Source organism: Oxyura jamaicensis, chromosome 1, assembly GCF_011077185.1.
Source record: "Oxyura jamaicensis isolate SHBP4307 breed ruddy duck chromosome 1, BPBGC_Ojam_1.0, whole genome shotgun sequence".
Lineage (NCBI taxonomy): Eukaryota > Metazoa > Chordata > Aves > Anseriformes > Anatidae > Oxyura > Oxyura jamaicensis.
The window spans coordinates 13,372,469-13,386,528 of record NC_048893.1 but is presented as its reverse complement, the minus strand read 5'-3'; positions in this window follow the sequence as shown (position 1 = coordinate 13,386,528).

Here is a 14,060-nt window from a genome sequence, read left to right as displayed (position 1 = left end):
TTGTTCCATACAGCAGTAACTGGAATATAAAGCAAGAGTGGCCGTGCCAGGCTTGGCCAGGGTCCATCTACCTCAGTGCCCTGTCTCCAGCAGACACTGTAAGTGCCTGATAAAAGCCTAAGAACAGGTCAAACATAAAAGCTTCTTTCTTTACTCTTAGCCTCCAACTGTTTTCACATCCCAAGCTGATTCAAGGTTTTGTGTATTTAGCAAATTTTGAACAGATTTAATTTCCAAATTGTAGGGTCTTCCACTGAACTAATACTCCAGTGTTCACAACATCCTTTAATGAGAAGTTCAGGAAATCACCTGTTCCCAGGTGGAAAGCCACCTTTTTTCCTTTGTGTTGAACTTTACATTACCTTCTTGGGCATTAATTCATTCTTATTTTGGAAGGAAAGCGAACAGTTGCCATCCAAGATGCTCAGGATTTTACAGACCTCTATGACATCCTTTCAGTTGTCTCTTTTTCAGCCTGAAGAGTCCTGTCTTAGTTAACAAACACGTGAAGTTAGAGTTGTTTTTCTGCCTGTACGTGATTTTACACCTACCTGTATTGTGTCTATTTACTATTTTCTTGTTGACTAACACTTGTTCAGTCTGTCACCCGTCATTCTCACCACCCTGTATAACTTGTATCAGTAAACTCCGTCATGTTCTTGTCCACCCCCTTTTCCAGGTACACCGAGCTCCATCACAAATCTTTGAGGATCTTCACTGAGGAACTTTGTCTACTCTGAGCACTGACCACCTTCTCTTCTGTTTCTGGTCTTTTACCCCTGCAAGGACTTGCCCTCTGAAACCACAGCAGCTTGGTTTCTTTAAAAGCCTTGTTGAGGAACATGGTTGAAAGCTTTCTGGAAACTCAAATACACTTACCAACACAACCATCCTCATCCATGGCATTGCCGAGCCCTTCAAGGAAGCCTGAAAGGTGCTTTCCGAAGTGTCCCCATGTTTCTGTTTAACAATTCTGTTCCTTGTTACAGTGTGTAGTACTTGCTTACAGGTGAAGTCACCAGAGATGAAGAAACGGTATTTTTGAATAGTTAGACCTCTTGGAAAGTACTGAGTGAAGCTCTTCGAAAGGCAGCATAACTTCCCTCGTGTGGTTTGCATAGCTGAAGTAGCAAATGTGAGTGAATTCAGAGACAAATCTCCTTAGCAAAATCAGCTCTTCCTAAACACAGGATGTTGTCGTTAATAATTGGAGCGAAAAGTGTGGTCATTGTTGTTCTTTCATTAAACCTACCTACTTGAAAATATCAACAAAAGGCTCCTTGTGGCTGCACAGCTTAACTTCAGTGTTTGCAAACCTCACAGTGCCAGGTCTGATACAGCTGCTGGTAAAAGATCGTTTGCAGATTTATTCCTAAATTATCCAGAGAAAGAAAACAAAATTGGAGGAGGGGAAAAAGTTCTCAAACAAATCCAGCATGTTGGAAGTGTGGTAGCGCTTCCAATTACCAAGCATGTGAACCACTGCTCAGTGAATAATGCAGTGACAGTTCCAGAAGACTGGCAGATACTTTGGTAAAACACAGAAGTGCACGTTAACGTAGGCCTGTTAGCTCTGTGGGTGCACCGAGCTTGTATAAGAACTCACACTGTTGAGGTACAAGGGCAACGCGTAGTTTGTAAAAGGCTGAATGCACATGGGATGCATCACATCTCATTCATCGGTGGTTTTACTGTGCCCGTGTGTGTGTGTAGGCTCTTCCCAGGGGTACCCAATAGTGAGCATGACATAGTGAAAAGAGGCGTATCTTGCGTTTACAAGAAGGAGGCAGGGGGCAGTTAAGAGTATGCGTATAGATGTTCCCCACAGAGCTGCTGGTTTGTGGTAACTAGCTTGTACATCAGTCCTTACTCTGCATTGCAGTGGTTAACTCTTGCCTTTTTAAAAAATGTATTGTTTAAATCCATATAAAATGCTTCCCTAGACACGTCTAGGGGCTGACTGAGCTCTGGCTATTGCTGCATTGTGCTGTTGTATGCAAGATTATCTTTCCAGATAAGCATGAATAGAGTTCAAATGAATCTATCAATAATCAGTGGAAAGGATGTCATAATGCAAAGCCTGATACTGTAAAAAATACACAAGTCCTTGAAAACATGTGTTTGGAAAGGAACCGCTTTATTCTTAACATAGCTGCAGGTCTGGCAGCAACAGCTTGTGAAGAGGTGTGGGAATTAGCTGAGTCGACTCCCTGCTGGCAAGGAGAGCTAGGAGGCTGCCTGCTACCAACACGAGCCTGACTTCTCCTTTTTAAATCCCTTTGGGTAAAGGAAGGTAAATTGCTTTTCTTTGCTAGTGAAACATTGCGAGGCAATGCTGCATTCAAGAAGAAAAAGATAACCACTTGCTGGAAATAAAATTTTGTAAAATCGAATGGAGTATGGTGTCATTTGTGATTTCTTTGAGTTTATCTTAATCTCCTAGGTTCGTCACAATAAATACAACTGAGAGTGAAAGCCACATGAACTGGGAGATTGAGGACGGGAGAGATGCTGAAGATAAAATGCACATTTTTAATTACTCCTCTGATTTGGATCTGTTTGTAATTAAATCGTTTTCAGTGGAGTTTCTCTTTGTAGCATTTGCTGCAATGCAGTGTGTGTGGTACAGTGCTGAGCCTAAGCAAGAGGCAGTCAGAACTGCTCGCCTCATTTTCCGTGAATGCCACAGTCCCTGGGATTGTCAACAGGGTAGTGGGCACAAACTGAAATGTTGGAAGGTCTGCTCAAAACTAAGAGAACCATTTTCCTCTGAGAGAGGTCAAACGTTGGAACAGATTTCCTAGAGAGGCTGTGGGATCTCTGTCCTTGGAGGTACTGAAAGCCAACTACGCTGAGCTGTGAGCAACCTGCTCTGAGCAGGGAGGTTGGACTAAACCCTCTCCAAATGTCCTGCCCAGCTCGAGTGATTGTGTCAAGTTTTCATCTTCTATTTTGAAGTTTAGTGTAATCACAACAGAAATACTTTGATACAGAAAGAAAATTCTGCCCATTGCTAACATACTTCAGAGCTTCACACGTCCTTGCAGCTCTCCTTTCGACAAATAGCTGGCTTAGGAATGAGCTTGCCTCCTTTCACATACACGTGCACACAGGTATGTTGGTCAATGTTATCAAATACCTTGTACTTACAGCTAAGGCAAAATTGTTTATGTATAAAAAAAAAAAAAAAAAAGTTGGGCTCAAATGTCACACTTTGCATTTTTAGAAATGTTTTGGATAATGAAAAATTACATGCAATACAGTGTGAGGAAACGATGCATGAAAGCAAATAATGCGACCAACATAATCACTTTGCCACAGAATAAATTTTCCCCAAATTCTACTTTCTTAGAGCATCACTTAAATGGTGCTTATAAAACTATCTATAATGGTGCCCTCCGGTGACTCCAGTTTTTTTTACACTTGAGTGAAATGAAAAACAAGGCAGAATTTGGCCTGGTAATCTGAAAGCATCCTAGTCAGTTGTATTCATTGAAGATTCATGAATAAATTAAAGCTGCCTGAGTTCAACCGGGCAATATATGCAAAGGACACACGTACAGTCATCCTGGGCTAAGTAGGAGTAAAGGTGTAATGGGTAAGGCAGTCTCACACCCTGCTGTACAAGTAATCTCTCATACATTCATGGTGAAAAGAAGCCTGACTTTTGACACTGAAAAAACGATCATTTCTTTTCTTGTGCCTAGACAAAGGAATATCAAAAGACGAAATGACAAAATCTCTGACTGAGTTTGGCTGGCTGATGCAGGGCATGTGGAAGATGTTGATTGATTATTTGAAATCTCAGAAATAAACCAGCTGTGAAGAGGAATGTCTTTTGTATATTCTATAGTTAGTGTGGCTTCCACACAGTCGCTGGAAAGCTTTCTTCGGTGCTCTGTTTTCTCTCCTGGACATTGCTTTTTATATGTATCATCTGTGCTGCATCTACTGTCTTTACTGCCCATCATTCCCCACTCCACTGGCATGCATGATCTTCATTGCACTGGCTAGTGTTCAGATGGATGTCACTCTGTTCTGGTTGAAAACGAACCTTTTATTTGCAGTGTTGTGTTACTTTTCAGCCAGATCCATGGTCATATAAATACTAATGCAGGCAGGAGGAAGCAAGTAAGTATGTTTGGCTGGGGATGGATGGAATAGGTGTGGGCACCCCTTTCAGCATCATTTCTGTTTTAAATCTGGACTGTGAAGACACATCCTAATCAATGATGACATGCAACATAGGTGATATAATGAGAGTATCACACTCTGTGGCAATTAGCCCAACAGAAAATTATCCATGAGCAGATACAAGCTAGATAGGAGGTAAAAGAAAAAAAGAATAAAACTTGCGTTAATGAATTTGTGTGAAGTATGAATAATTATCTAATAATTTAATCATCATTTACTGAAATTCCAGATTAGATACATACTCCCAATAACTATCAGGCTAAATAACTCCTGTTTATTAGCATTATTCTGCTTTGCCATGTTTAATAGAGAATGTATCTCCTCCCATTCTAGTCTTTTGCAAAACAGCCCCTTAGGCACAGTGTAGATCAACTAGCTTTTATGCATATATTCTCTAAGGAAAACTAAAGGAGTAAACAAAATATCTGTTTTGACAAGATGCCTACTTTGATCATAAATGTTAAGGTCAGGAGATGCTAGTATGATTTTATTCTCACTTCCTGAATAATACAATCTGTAGAATCTCCTCCAGTAATTTCTTCATTAAGTCAGCAATTTCCTTTTGAACTGAAGTCTGTATTTTAGGAAGATACCTTGTCTTGATTTTACAGGGCCATTTTTATCCACAGATAAGTTTGCGCTATCATGTTGAGGTATTATTATACATAAGGGAAGGATGTTTTTTCTGTACTAGCATTTGCAACATTTCAGTGTACGTATCTTGTGCTCACAGTGCTTCCTCCTGGTCTGAACACTTGGGTGGTTTCTCCTAGGAGCATAAATCCACAGATAAATTCATACATCTTTAGAGCAGCTCTGTGTCTCTGAAGTGTAAGAACACACAGAATGAGAGCTTTTCTCAGTGACCGTGCCTGACCTTGCATTTCTGGCTGGGCTGATGTTTCCTCTCCTGCTTGCAGTTAGAGCTGCTTGCTTTCTGTCTGCAGGACTACTGATTTTTTTTTCACAAAGGCATGTACTGCTCAGCCAGTTGCGTCCCATCCCCTGCCATCCCTGCAAATCTTTGTCCCACCTGGTGTACCTGGGCAGTGAGTCCACTTGTGATGTGTCCTGCCATCTGCCTGCATACAGGAACTTAACTGCTCTTCCACTTAGCCTGAATGAAGGGTGGCCGTCAGGCGTGCTGCCCTGTGCTTCATCTGCCTGTGACTGATCAAAGACATGTTTAATGTCTTGTGCTTCCCACGGTCTGACAGCCTCTGGGATTTATAAAAACAGCAGTGGAAGGAGACATTATTTTTCATATGGTTGCATGACTGGTTGTGGAATACTGTCCATTCATACACGTCTCCTAAACTGCACAAGAGATCTGTACGTCGTCTACTATCACCACACAAAGAGTGTAAAACAGAACTGGTATGATTATCGCTGCCATTAAATGGCCCTTGCTTTCATTTTTCCACCTTTCTCTCTCTGTGATAGCTACAATCTGTTAATGGTTTGCTGCTGCACAACAGGGTGCAGAACAGGCTCTAAAAAATAATGATCAAGAAAATAAAGAGAAGCATACCTGCGCCTGTAAGTTACTGCACAGCTGGCAAGTTATTCTTGCCTAGTACCTGAAGTAACACCTAGGAAACAAACATATATTCTACAGAGACTCAGAGGGAAGCTCTGAAGCTCTTAAGCATTTGGATATAAGCATGCTTCTTGCATACTTCTTTACTTGTACTGTGCAAAGAGAACTAAAACACAGCATTTTCAGGATTAGGCCTTTGGGAAAACTAGTGTAGGACCGTCTGCTATGCAGATAGCTCCTCAACAGAGGCTGAAGGGAGGTTTTTGTCTCTGTTATCAATCTCATCATTTGCCCTCTTACCTCACATGAAAACTGCTCAAGTTTTCCTTTCACTGTGTCAGTCTCCCCTCTACTATTACTTGCCTGCTTTACTTGTGTTTTTGGCTTGTATTTTTGTACTCACTCACAGCAGAGTTAGTCAGTTTTCAAAGCAGTTTCCACCACAGCATACAGCACAGAAGGAGGTATTTCCACCAGTGAAATGGCTGCAGATCATCCTGGGCAAGAGCAGCAGGAACTTATCCTAGGACAGGATATGAAAACACGGCAGTTAGCTGGAATTGCTGAGAAAATCAGGTTACCACAACACACTTCTCCCTGTACCTCCTTGTGAGGTATCTAGAAACTTTTGAAAAGTTATGGGCTACATTTGAGAGGGCTGAGAAATCCAGAGAACCGTGCAGAGCTAAAAAGAAATGTAACACCCTGAGAAGATGAAGAATTATCACTACATCTCATTGATGAAAGGGAGTCTCCCATCAGGCAGCTCCTCCGCTGACATGTTGGGACAGGTGACTCAGCTCAGCAGTGGAGAAAAATGTCCCCAGTGCTGCTTTCCTGGAAGCACCTTCACCTGCAGGTTTCTCATTCAAGACAATTTGCTTATGAAAACTGATCAGTTCACAGATCCTGGGGTGGCAAAGCTGCAGGCAGATTTCACTCTCACTGATGAGGATGCAAAGCTGCGAGCAAGCTTAATAAGGCCTCTGATGAGTTTTCCAGTGTAACTACACCAGTAATTGTCAAGATCTATTAAGTAAATAAAGGTTGGCTGTTCTCAGTCCTGGCGTACTGTTGCACAAGGTTGTAATCATCCTATCTTATCGGTAATGAAATGCATGAGGCATATTAAAGGAGGCAGTGTTTGCTATTCACCGGTGATTTGTTACAAATAAAAGCTTTCAGAAATAGCACAAGAGAGGTCTGGCAGCAGTCAACTGACCTGTAATTCAAAGATTGAGGCAATATTTAGAGAAAGGAAGCAGAAAATAGCAGAACAGAGCCTGGTAATTCCCTTGAGCTTAACTGGAACTTGAGTCTACTATCACACATGCAGCTGAGACCCCGAGAATCTCCCGCAAACAGTGCAGGTTTGTACTGAATTTCATCCTTTGGGGAAGAAACGTATATTTCCAACAGAGCAGTTTTACAAGCAGCATTTTTCCTTCCATTAAAATATACCAACCTTATCAATAGCCCACGATCTCCTTATTATCTGTAGACTTTCTTTCAGCTTTTCTATTATTATTTTATTAAGGGCAATCTAGCTAGAAAAATCAATTGTTGCAGGGAGTGTCTCGGTTATTGAGATAGTGGGGCCACACGCTTAACACCTGTAAGGAAATTTTGCCTAATTCTAGTAGCACAAACCAGTGTGAAGCCTGGTTTGAAATGACTAGCGTTCCTAGAAGTCATCTGATCGCATGTGGCAGGGAGCTGAAAAAGGCACATCCTACCAGGTACCTGCTAGAATGAACCCAGCTGGCAACCATGGTGTAGGAGAAGCTGTCTGGAGTCAGCACCTGAATGCTGGTTCCCCACATGGAACAGGAAATTGTTGAGCACTGGACTATCTGCTTTATTCGTTGTCAGCTTTTCAATCTCCTGAAGAAGATAAAACAAAGGCAGTGACACAACGGGTTCGTGGGTCCCTATGTTGGCAGGTTGAGCACTGTTCTGCATGTGGGAGGGTGGAGTAGCAGAGTGATTAAAGTGTCCCACCGTGCTGCCAGATGTGCAAGTTTATGTCTTAATTTGTTATTAGTCTCCGACCAGCCCAGGTGAAAGACGTCTTTTGGGACTAGTGAAGTCTCCAGTTAAATCCAAGGAATCCAGATGGTATATTAACCTCTTCCTGCTAGGATGTGGTTAACTGCAGAAGTGTAAGTGTCTTAGCCACGTTCACCTGGTGACTACTGAGAACTAACAAACCTCTGAACCGTTCTGCCTGGATTCACTCAAACGTCTGTGTTGGTACAGAAAAATAGGTCTGACCCCACGTATCATTAGGATGTTGCTTAACTTCCCAGGACTCTTACATTAAAACTATGAACATGTCAACAGTTCCAGAGTGAGGCACAAACCAGCGTGATTTGCTAGTTGTGTCACTGCGAAGGCACATTCTCACTTCCTGGCTGTGACGCATGTACCTTGGGGAGTATCGGATTTATGCACATGGTAAGATATCAGCATGCATTGATTAAGTACATTTAGGTTTTTGATTACTCTTGCCTAAGAGAAATTTCAGCCTGTCCTTTTGAAATTTCTTGGCACTGCTTGGATGGAAGAATTATTTATTAGGGAGACTTTAAAGCAGAATAAAATAAGAAATCCTATGAGAAAAAGTTCTGTTTGTTTCTTACATTTTGTCCACCCTTCCCTCATGCTGGACTGTTCCATGTGCTTAAAAGGAAAATCTTTTCCAAACCCTTTCAGTCTAAAATATCAAATGGAGCAAAAGGAAAGCAGAATTTGTCCCAGAAGCGTTCCCACCCTGCAATGTTTTAGATGCTCCAGCCCCAGAGCTTTGGCTACAGAGAAAGTCTGAGTAGCAAGATGTCCATGCCGTCTGTGGAGGGGTGGATCAGAGAGCATCCCATGCCTCGGGCACTGCAGGGAAATATCTAGCAGAGCAGAACACATCCTGCAATGTGATGATGTGGGGACTCGTGTGCCAATACCAGCTCACAGACTTCTTTCTTATTCTCTGTCCCTGCTTACCCATTTCCATGCCATGGGGCACCATACTTGTGGCTGGGTGAATGCAATTCTCTACAGGCTGCACTGAAGCCTAGAACATTTCTGGGGCAGGGTGGGGTTGTCCTTCAAAGCCAGAGAAGCCCAACACTGATCTTATTTACAGCACAACCCCACAAGTTGTTGCATGCAGGTGACTGACTTCACCCATCTATGGTGAGCTTGCCTGGTGTGCTGAAGAAGTTCCTGGAGCTGAGACTCCAGGCACACCACAAAAGACTCTGCTCTGGCTCCAGTTCCTAAATAACTGGTGCTCCATGGGGCAAATCAGAGGGGCTGCAATCCCTTCAGCCAGAATTGCTGCTTGAGCCCTATATTATCAAATCACAACCCAAGACTGAATGAAGATGACCTGGGACCCATTGTTTGCTCTGAGTCATTACTGCACGCTGCAGGGCTTGCAGGCAAGATCAGGAGAGAGAGGAACATCCAGCTTTGAAGTGTGTTGGGCCTTAACTGCAGTTCAGTGCTCACAAGACTGAGGGGATGTATTAGGATTCCTGGAAAGTTTAATATCAGCAAATGTCGTGTCTCTGTGCTCCAGAGCAACTGAGGAAGCTTAGGTGTGTTTTACATTTAGGTGGTAAGTTTTTGTCCGAGCTTCAGCAAAGCTGCTCAGTGGATGTACTATGTCACCTCTTCTCTTGGGATAAGGCTGTCTCAACATTGTCTGTAGTAATGGGACTTTGAGGAAAGTTTAAATTCAACAACATAAATATATTCCACTAAACAGCCCTACCTTTCTCTTGTAGTACTTGAAATGGGAGGACACGATGCATTTCAGTTGCACAAGACTCGTTAAGATAAAACTATTTCAGGTTTTGTAACTCAAGTCTGGATTTTAAAGTTTGCTAAAAAAATTAGTTAGGCTATTTTTTCTCTAACAAGTCAACTGTGAGGAAAAGCAATTACCTAAATGCTTATTTTTCTATGACATTTATCATTAAAAAGAAAATGAGAGAAACTGCATGCCAACATTTGTTATAATTTCATTAGGATCCAGGTAGATCTAATTTATATGGGGAGTCTGTTTCCAAGATGAGGAGCAAATGAATCTCATCTGACAGACAATTGGGTTATAAAGGCCTCATATTCAAACTCTTCTCCAACAGAATGTAAACAAGACACATCATTTAATAAGATCAGACAGATAATGAGGGGCTAAATTATGGCAGGACTCATCAGTCAGCAACACATACAGATAGAGCTTCTCACATGATGCAAATCAACGTTCAGTTCAGTAAAGCTAAAGGCTTAAGTCTACCCTAATATGCCAGGCTCTCTGGGCAGCAGAAATAGGAGTTGGAGAAAGTTTATAAGCAGTAACAATAATACAACTTGGGCAGCAAGTTAGAGAAAGTTCAAAGTCTCCCAAGACTTACACATCATTTCCCTGCAGTTTTAGAATGCCACTATAATTCTAAAATCTTGCATGAAAAACACAGAGGAAGGTACTGTAGCATCAACTAACATTTGAGAGTTAAAAAAGACTGATACTGCACAAACAGAATATTCATGTAGCAGAATGGTGAAAGGGTGTCCCTGCTAAATGCCTCATGGAAAGTGCTAAGCAAACTGGAATAGTTCCAAAATATGTAGGTGGGATTGCTTTTCACAATGCTGGGATTTACTCCATTATTGTCAGAGTGACTCAGCTGAAATTGACCACAATATACTACACATATTTTATTGTCAATATATTTTTGCCAAGCCTTTCCTTTCCATGGCGACATGACCTTAATTCCCCCATGTTTCTAAACCAGTTGGGTCAAGTGGTTCTGATAACGCACTGTCCCTATCTAAATATGATATAAACTCATCTGTATATTCAGGAGGGCAGCGTGCCGTCGGCTTGTATCTATGTTTTCTTGGTTAATCTGCTGCCAAGAGAAATATACTGCCCTCCCTGCTATTGGACTGAGCTCTTTATCTTCTTCTGTGTGTGACACTGGCAGTTGTTAAATGATCTTAAAACACAGAAAAGCAGCTATTGGAAGCCACCATACTTAATTAAATCAATCAATCAATGAATCCTGTTTGCCCCTGTGTGGTAGAGGAAATGGACCTTTCTCATGCTAAGATGGATTAGGGTTAAATGGGTTTTGTGCAGATAAAAATGCAAGGTTTCAACATGTATCTGGAATACCTATCTGTCAGGATGATGTTCCCTCATGCTGTATTCCACCACTCTTTTTGACAAAAAGCAGTCTAAGTTTCCTGCCTTTTTATCTAGAATATTGCTTGTCTGAGATATTGGATCAGGATGTGTTCTACATATCCACTGGAGTTCCTGTAATCCTGATGGAGACTGAAGTCCAACCCAACATATGGAATTGCAGTATCTTGCTTTAGAGCAGCCAGTACTGGCTGTTTTAGAAGAAGGTTGAAGATCCTTAGAGGACAAATATGAAATATAATGTAATCTTGAATTCTGCCTCCATGCCATTTAGTGAGGGACTGAGCTCTAAAGCATAGTGGGTTATACCTCCAGTACTTTTTAATTCTTGCCTAAAATATGTCAAACATCCTCATTACCTGGATCCTAAACTCCACAATAACAATTGACAAGGAGTTGCAGGTTAACTGAAGGTGTTACCCTCCTCTGCTCTTCCACACCTGCCACTTGCAATTGGCTTGCTTTCAATTTCACATTTTTTTTTTCACAGAACTGTCATATTCTTATATCTTAAGCACCTTCCAGCTTCCAGTTCTAGCTTCTTACCCCAGCCATGAACAAGATGCCTGTGTGCTAAATGTACCCCCTTCCCCTCTCCTTGCTCCCCATGAAGGGAAATCCAGGCACATTGGCCAAAAGGGAGATGCTTTGGCCAGGTACCATGCAGATTTCACCATTTTTCACTGGGTACTATGCAGGCAGGTCATTTTCACCCATTTCCCCTAAGTCTAGGCACAGCTCTGGTATCCCTTCTGTGTAGATATAATTCTCCGTATGACTATGTATTTTAACATGTAACTATTTTCCTGCATTTATCTCCATTTTGACTAATTAATTTTCATATAAATAGCTTACCATGCTCTTTAAGATGAAACAAAACATACCAATGCTCTTTATTAAGTCTTCTTGGGTATATTGGATATCTTACAGTGGCAAAACAGCTGCTTGCTATTTTATGTTGAAAGAGGGGCATAGATTCTAAAAGTTATGTAAGCACTTAATTCCTTTAAAAATCAGTGGGATTTAGGCATGAAAATAGCTCCTGAAGTTCTTGACCACTTTTATAAACACAGGCCCAAATGTCTCCTTGTCAAAGGAAGTGTCTTGAAACTTGGTTCTTCAGTTGTGGATTTGCAACACAAAACATGAGATTCCAGTTCCTACCACCCTGCTCACGGATAAGGAGAGGCACTCCCTGGAGCAAGTAGCCAGAAAGTGACAGGACAGAACAGCTAATACAGAAAGAAACATATAAATTGGACTCCACTTGTGCTAGCAAGCCAAATTATAGGGACTATGGGGATTATGTGGGGTGCAGGAGAAAAATGAGTGACTGAATTTTATGGAAGGAAATAAAATTATTGAAGATTTATAGAACATTGAATGGCACGAGAGAACTATTGGACCCCAGGCTAACACATTTCAAACTACTCATCTACTGACAGCATGTCATAACCAGACAAGAACAAAACTATAAATAACAGTAGGAAACCTAGGTACATCATGCCAAGACGGTGAGTCAGTGTTAGTCAGTTGGTGCTTTTATTAATAATTGGGGGTTTTGCCCAAATCCTTCTGAAAATCACGCCTCTCCCCCTCTGTAATACCAGGGGGTATTTGGTTTATGTGTATTTTCTTAGATTTCCTGCCATCAGTTTGCCTGCCCATAGCATTTAACAAACTTCTTAGCATCCTTATTAAAAATTAAATGTTTATTAAAACATCTTCCCTCAGAAGTTTTTCAGCAAAATGTCTCAGCCCTATACAAAATGCAATTCGTGTACAGGATGGAAGGCTGCATGGGGGTAAGGGAGAACTTTTGATGTTTCAGTGACCTTAACTCTCTTTGTCTTTATACCAGTGTAATCACTAGTATACAGAAGGATGTTTAATACTGATATGGCAGCATATTTTAGAATCAGAAGTATGCCGTATACAAGGCAGTGAAGACTCAGTCCTTCTTATGTTCTGTGACTATTTTTCAATTTCATGTTTTTAAAGCACTTATTTGAAAACTCATACTAACTGATTAAATAGCTATCAATATAAATAATAATTTAACCCATAATTATTAAAAGTAGTTTAAGCATTTCATTTTCTCAACATTCAGTGCTTCAAGCATATGTACTTCTGTTAGAAGTAAAGTAGAAATAGCTTGTTTAGAGGACTTTGCTAGAAGACCTATCTACCAATATTTGTGCCTTATTTCAAAGGACAAATTGTGCCTCTGCTGGAAAGAGACTTTCCTAATGGCTGACTGCTTTCTGCAGGGTTGATGCTCCCTCTTCTGAAAGCAGAGTCACATGCACAGAGAACTGCTAAAGGGACTGAGCAGTGCCCAGAAAGAACACACAGCAAGATGGACCACTTTCCGATCTTCTGTGGCAGGTCTGCATTCTCAGGCACTTGTTTCTGGAGAAACAAAGCAAAGTGTATGTCAATAATATATTTTCTATGCCAACTCTTTGTCCCAACCACGGAAAAAGCCAGATGGGATATTTTACGTATAGAACAGTATCTTGTGGCATGATAAATTTGATCACACTGATAGATTAAATTGGATTTTTTAATCTCAAATTCATCTGAGAAATCCACAAATAATTTACCTCCATGGGAATGTTTTCTCTGTGTTAGGGACAATGAATTAACAGGTCCTCTCCCTCCGCCCCCTGAATTCAGGGTGAAATTTCACCTCTGTTGGCTTCATAGTCCAGTAGGGAAGTAAATCTGAGTGGACAAATGTCCTGTGTCAACACCAGCAAACTAAACAGCATCAGGGAGCTTTCTTGGGTAGTGGAGTTAAATAATTTTTACCAGTATAGTAGCTCCTGGCCTGGTTTTGGCCTGCGGCAAACATGATCTCCCAAACGATGCTCAGGTATGATTTGGGAATTAAAATGTGCCAGGCCCCATTCCCAGTGGGCAGCGTGGTGTAGCCACAATGCTTTGGAGGCTGAGACTTCAGTAGTAAGGGTGTGGGGCATTCTGTGCCAGAGAATGGTCTCAGCCAGGTTTAATTTACTTTAATAAGTTGGTTTTAATTTGTATACACAGAGCTATGTAGTGTGGGTAAAACCTCTGAGGGGCAGGGCATGAAGCTAGCTCAGCGCTCCT